Source organism: Triticum aestivum, chromosome 2D (assembly GCF_018294505.1).
Source record: "Triticum aestivum cultivar Chinese Spring chromosome 2D, IWGSC CS RefSeq v2.1, whole genome shotgun sequence".
Lineage (NCBI taxonomy): Eukaryota > Viridiplantae > Streptophyta > Magnoliopsida > Poales > Poaceae > Triticum > Triticum aestivum.
The window spans coordinates 153846729-153854189 of NC_057799.1; positions in this window are offsets into that span (position 1 = coordinate 153846729).

The window sequence follows — 7461 nt, forward strand, 5'->3', positions numbered from 1 at the left end:
TCAAAGGGGACATGGAAGGCTTCTTCCAGGAGGTGGAAATGTGGGCTAGTGTGAGCAGTTGATTTGTAACTCAGGTAGTAGCACTAGGGGTGGAGTCGTGTGCATGTAACATGTAAACACTGACGTGGAGGGGCTCCTTTTACCCCATTCCTTCTATATAGTAAAGTTACGCACACTCGTGCGTACTTGAGAAAAAAAAAATCTTGGTGTCCTCCTATCTACTGAGCTAGGTTACGGGCATATGGCTCTCGTGTAATCTCGTCCCTTCTCTGGGCTTCGTCCGCCCCTTAATTATATAGGTGGACAAAGACATGTAGTTAATTTGGTACTTATATTCGGGAGAGATAATATGATCAGGTGATCCAATAGTTGTGGGGATCCCATAACCGTCGAATCACCAAAGTAGCATGCTTGTCCTTATCCCTTAGAGTGCCTACTCGGGGGGCAACATGGCTTAGAAGTCGGGAGACCATATATAGTCTAGCCTATGAGTTGGTCTGGATATGCACATAAAGCATCTTCCTTTGAGTAGGTACCCTTACTCATCGACACCTAATGGGCCACCACAACGCAAGTCCAATGGACCGGCACACGCAGCTAGTACAAGATAAGCATGTTCCTAGATGGCTTGTAGGTGAGGAATGGGCATGGCTAAGCCTTGAAACCTATTGCTATACATACGAGTATGTGTGCTAGTGTTCAGGTCGGACTGGATGGAATGGATACTTCAATCTGGATGGATACAAGGAAACTCACTAATTGAACCCAAAATAAATCTCTAATGCCCCAAAATGGTAGGTAATATCGTTTAATTGATCCCCAAAATGTGTTTTAACACCAAAATATTGGGACGAGCCAAAAACGCCCTCTCTGCACCAAAAATATTTGTCGAAAGCACGCCCACGCAAAACCCATCTCGATCCCAGAAATTTTGGCGGGAGAAGAGTTCTGTTCATAATCATCAATGGTCTCCACCCGGTCACACCACCGCCTGCTGCACCCCTTTTCGATCATGCTAAACACATCGACCCACTCTATAATTTTGTGTGCATCAGAACATCCGCGCTAGTCCACCCCGTTGCCACATCCCTCTCTCACTATCAAACCGCCCTGCGAACCGCCTCCGGGCATGGACACATCTCCCAGCCTCCCATACGACACCGCCCCGCCAACCCAAACTCAACGTACGTGGACAATGAAGCTCGACCAAGAGATCGTCCGCAACCGCACCATCATCTATATCGTTGCCTTCCAAGTCGCGCTTCGGCCATGCTAGGGAGACTTAGCAAGGGTGGCGATTCATGCATGAGCCTTCTTGTCATCTCTCTCTCTCTCTCTCTCTCTCTCTCTCTCTCTCTCTCTCTCCCCTGACATCCTTGTACCAGACTACTCTCTAAACTCTCCGTGTAGCGACATCTTGTCCCATGCCCACAACATGTTCAACACAAGGACCAAGGGGTATTTTTTTCTTTTAATATGTCACTTTGTAAAAAAAAAGTGGTGTAAATTGATAGATGACCATGCTTGCTAAAGAGTTTTTTCATGACTCGTCGTTAGAGGAGGAGTAAGATGATGATGGTTTTGACATGCCATGTTGATAGTAATGGAAGAAGAAAAAGGAAGAAGGACCTTATCAGGTTCTTAGCAGGTCGTAGGTACATTTGGCCCAATAGGACAGAATGGCATGCCAAGATGATGATGATTATTGCATCGACATTTCATGGGACTTGATAATCTGTTCAAACGATATTTCAAAATGTCGATGGAGCTCTTTCTATGCATTGCAGTTATGGTCAAAGCGCATAGTCCTTGTTTCACTCATAGGAGGGATCATACTAGACAATATAGTGAAATTGTTGTTCTGAAATATACTACGACAATGAATGTGCTTGAATATGGAATCCCCGTATGACTTGGTTGATGAACATACCCGCTTGGCCGAGGACCTAGTCATGATTTGTATAAAGAGATTTGTAGAAGCTATTTTTGATATCATTGGAGGATATTATCTATGAGCACCCAGTGTAGACGACATGGCAAGATTGATAGAGATTAGTGTGGCGAGAGGGTTTTCTAGGATGCTTGAGCGCATCGACTGCATGCATCAGAAACAGAATAATTGCCCCCATCGAATGGTCTGAGCAGTACGCCGGCCATTGCCATCATCGAATCATCTATGAGTTTTGGCATTGTTACTTTGGGATGCATGGATCTTACAATGATCTCAATATCCTATGAAGATCTCACCTTTTTGCAAGGCTTTCTATCGCGGAAACTCCAACTTGCAATTTTGAAGTCAGTGGTCATCAGCATGATAATGGCTACTACCTTGAAGATGTCATGTACCCCTATGCTCCATATTTGTGAAGACAATTCCAAGCCCTAAAGGCAACAAGAGACCTCATTTCATCATAGCTCGAGAAACATTGAAAACAGATATTGAGAGACCTCTTGGTAAGTCGCAAGCCCGCTCTGGCTTGTACGTGGGCCTACTACATATTGGGACATGGAAATATTATGGAGGATCATGACATGTTGTGTTATCTTCCGCAAGATAAGAGACTGGATTTTTTGCTCCCAGAGAGCTTGTAAGTCCTCAACGCCATGGCAATACAATCCAAATGTTTCTTGGAGTGCATCGGCAGCTCCAAGATCAGCAAGCTCATGTGCAACTACAGGAAGATCTTGATGGCAAAAAAAACTACACGAAGATCTCATCGAGGTCCAATGGCACCTTAAATTACTCTTTGTTAATTATCATTCGAACCATTATTAATGAAAAGATACGTACCCTCTGCGTATTCGCGAAAAAATATATCATTCAAACCATTTGTTTAGACTATTTGATTCATTCCGACCATTGGTCGTGTTTGAGCTCGTATTTCAAAATTTTGAAACAAAAACTTTGAAATATCATTAAAAATTGTTTGTATCAACGAAGTCAAGATTTGAAGTAATATGATGTCAGAAACTAGGCGAAATGAGGTTTAAATTTGTAATAGGAAGTAGCAGGAGAAAAGTTACAGAGATTAAAGTTTCGGGGATTGGTAGGTTAGTGGAATGCAAACCAAAATACGGATGTCGTGACTCTGTATGCCGTGAGGGGGGATCAGTGGAACATCACACTACTTTATATTGTAAAACAAAGGATTTGTGGGAAATGGCTCAACCCTCTATGGGGTGGCCTATCACACACACACACACCTATATATATATATATATATATATATATATATATATATATATATATATAAGGTTATACAATGTACAGGTTACACAGTTGGCCTACGTTACAAAGTCTAACACCCTCCCTCAATCTCAACTCACTCCTGATGCATCTAGGAGGTTGAGATTGCGCCTACAACATAGGAGAAGGTAGAGGCTTGGTGAAGATGTCTACAAGTTGATCCTTTGAGGAGATAAACTTGATCTGTAGTAGCTTCTGTACAACACGTTCCCTCACAAAATGATAGTCAATTTCAATGTGTTTGGTCCGTGCATAGAACACCGGGTTTGTCGAAAGAAACGTAGCACCGATGTTGTCACGCCAAAGAACTGGAGGATGTGGCTGGGAGATTCCCAGCTCTCGAAGTAGAGACTCGATCCATATAAGCTCGGCAGTCGCATTGGCAACTGCTTTGTACTCGGCTTCTGTGCTGCTGCGAGAAACAGTGGGCATGCCAGGCACGGGGCGCCTGCTTCAGTCCATAGAGAGCCTTCGTCAGACGACAGAGATGATGAGGCTGAGCGTGATCAACAAATCCGGGTGGCTGCCGCATGTAAACCTCCTCTTCAAGCAGCCCATGGAGAAAAGCATTCTGCACATCAAGCTGTCGAAGAGACCATCCACGAGAGAATGCAAGAGACAGGAGAAGCCGAATAGTAGTAGGCTTAACAACTGGGCTGAATGTATCCTCATAGTCTAGACCATGACGCTGTTTAAACCCCTTAGCCACAAGACGCGCCTTGTAGCACTCAATAGACCCATCTGCATGTCTCTTGACTTTGAAAACCCACTTCGAATCAATGATGTTGACGCGAGGCGGAGGGGGAACCAGTGTCCAGGTCTCATTATGCATAAGGGTGTGGTACTCTTGCTCCATAGCAGCCCTCTAGTGAGGGATACTCATAGCGGCCTCATAGCTGCGTGGTTCAGCAGTGGGATCTGCAACAGCATGAGCAAGACATGCAGCCAAGTATGTGACAGTACCATCAGTACGCTGCTTGGGAAGAACGATACCGCTGCGGCTGCGAGTATGCGGACGCTGCGGTGCAACGAGTACAGGAGCAGGCGGCACCAATCCTGGAGACGTCGGCGAAGGAGGATCGGGCGACGGGGGCCCAGGCGAGGCGAAGATATGCTCGGCCGACCCAGGTGAGAGGGGCGGCAGAGAAGTACGTGTGGGCGACGTAGGTGATGATGGAGGCGATGCCGGGCGTGGAGGTGGTGATGAAGACTGCTCGAGCCGCTCGGATGAGGCCGTCGGTGACATGGGCCGCGCAGGAGCAGCCGTGACTGACGCCGGCCCAGGTACTTAGGCCGTCGCTGGCGTCGGTCCGGTTGCAAGGGCAGGCGTGGTTCCGGAGACGGGGTCGAAAGCGGGAGGCGGTGCATGCACATGCACCGGCCGATTGACGTGCATCACAGGAGATGCATTGGGAAGTAGTTCCAGGCGAGCACCACGTCCAATTCCTGCACCATGATTAGGTAACAACACAGGGGAATATGCAACATCTTCAAATTTGCCAAGCATAATAGGGATGAATGCATAGATGGAGGTGTGGTGGGTTGCTGCGACATGGCTAAAAAGGGAAGCCGTTCTCATCAAAGACAACATCACGAGATATGTAGACACGATTTGTTGGCACATGAAGGCACTTGTAGCCTTTATGGAGAGAACTATATCCCAGGGACACACATTTCTTCGACCGAAACTCAAGCTTTCTATGATTATATGGACGAAGATGGGGCCAACAGGCACACCCGAACACCTTAAAAAAGGTATAGTCAGGAGTTTCATGTAAAAGAAGCTCAATAGGAGTTTTCATATTAAGAACACGCGTAGGTAATCTGTTAATAAGAAAACACACTCTAGCAAAGGCATCACTCCGAAAGCGAAAAGGTACAGAGGCGTGAGCCAGGAGTGTGAGTCCGGTCTCAACTACATGTTGATGCTTGCGCTCAACAGCGCCATTTTGCTGATGTGTGTGAGGACATGATAAACAATGAGAGATCCCAAGCTTATTAAAGAAAGTGTTGAGGTTGCGATATTCGCCCCCCCCCCCAATCGGACTGAACATGAATAATTTTATGCTGGAGAAGACGTTCAACATGCACTTGAAACTGAATGAATATATCAAACATATCAGATTTGCGCTTAAGAAGATAAAGCTAGGTAAAGCGACTATAGGCATCAATAAAGCTAACATAGTAGTTGTGACCACTAACAGATGTTTGTGCGGGACCCCACACATCAGAAAACACAAGTCCAAGAGGACTCGTTACTTCCCGAGTAGAGGCAACAAATGGTAGCTGATGACTCTTGCCTTGTTGACAGGCATCACATACAGACATCTCCTTATTGCTAGACTCGATAGGCAGCTCATGGCGGTGAAGTATATGGCGAACTATGGGAGTGGCAGGGTGACCAAGGCGAGAGTGCCACTGAGACGGCGACACACGAACACCGCTGAAGACGCGCGGGGCGGATGGATCCTCCAAGCGGTATAAGCCATGGCTCAGGCGGCCACTAAGCAGAATTTCCCGGGTGGCTCGGTCCTTAACAAAAAGATCAAACGGGTGAAATTCAAATAGGACATTATTATCAAGAGTGAGCTTTGGAACAGATAACAGATTAAGAGTCACCGAAGGGACCCGTAAAATATTACGAAGATGAAGCTGCCTAGATGGATGAGTAGTTAAGAGAGATGCTTGGCCAACGTGAGAGATGGGCATACCTACACCGTTGGCGGTGTGAACCTTGTCGTAGCTGTAGTAGGGCTGGTCAGTGGACAGCTTGGCGAGCTCGTTCGTCATATGATTCGTGGCGCCGGTGTCCATATACCACGCGGGATCAATGGGGTACGACGGCATAGAACCTTGGTCGACGCGTGTGTCCTTGCCCTTGGCGGCAACATGAGCAGCAGGAGGGCCAAAATCCGCCATGGCAAATTGGCGCTCATTACCTTTGCCATCATTACCGATGCCCAGGAAGCTCCGCTGAAAGCGTTTGTGGCACTTGGATGTGATGTGCTTTTCACGACCGCAAAGCTGGCACCTCACTGGGCCCCCACCCAGGGTCGGCGCAGGGGGGTTGGCAACCCGGACAGCCGAAGAAGAAGCAGGCAGGCGCTGGCCGCGCGATGCCCAAAAGGCTGCCGGCTGGTCGGCGATGGTGGTGGCGGAGCGGCGAGCCTCGACGCGTTGCTCAGTGAAGAGCAGGCGGGAGAAAAGCTCGTGCAGAGGGAGCGGCGGCTTGGCGTTGTGGACGGCCTCGGCAAGATTGTCGTACTCGGCGTCGAGGCCCTTGATGACGTAGCCGGCGAACTCCTCATCACTCAGCGGTCGACTAATAGAGGTCAGTGTGTCCGCCAAGACCTTGATTTTGTTGAAGTAGGTTGTGGCAGAGGAGTCCAGTTTCTTGATGTCATCAAGCTTGCTGCGAAGAGCCATCGAGTGGGCGGTGGAGGTCTGGGCAAAAGCATGCTCCAGAGTCGTCCATGCATCCAAGGAGGAGACAGCAAAGAGGCAAAGGCCAGTGACCCCGTCTCCGAGGGAGCCCTAGATGGCGGAGAGGATCGCTTGGTCTTGCTGCACCCACACACGGTGCGCCGGGTTGATGGTCGGGCCGTGGACAGTGGGGATAACCTGTGGCGGACACGGTAGGGAACCATCGACAAAGCCAAGGAGGGAGCGGCTGCGGAGCAGCGGTAGAACCTTGGTGCGCCAAAACAGGTAGTTGTCCGGTGTGAGGCGGATGGTGATCAGGTTGTCGAAGTGAAACGGCCCGGAGGGCATGACGGTGTCGGCGGCAGGGGCAGCGGACGCCGCAGTGGTGGCGGGTGCCACACCCGCGAGCGGGGCATCGGAGGCCCCCGAGGCCGCCAGTAGGATGGCGAGTGTCGGGGACGAACCAGCAAAGGCCGCGGGTGGCGCCATCATCGCGACGGTGGAGATCGCCACCGTCGATGTCGCGGGAGATGGCGGGATCGGAGCCGAGAACATCGAGCCGACGGTGGTAGTGCCGAAGAATTGGGGCCTCGACAAAGCACCGGCGTGATCGGGGAGATTGAGGAGGGCGGCAAGCGACGCGGGGATGGCCCCGGAGCTGGCGGCGCCTGAGGCGGAAGCGGACATGGCAGCGGCGGCGGCTGAGGTGGAGTAGGACCTAGGGTTAGGCTGATACCATGTAAAACAAAGGATTTGTGGGAACTGGCTCAACCCTCTATGGGGTGGCCTAT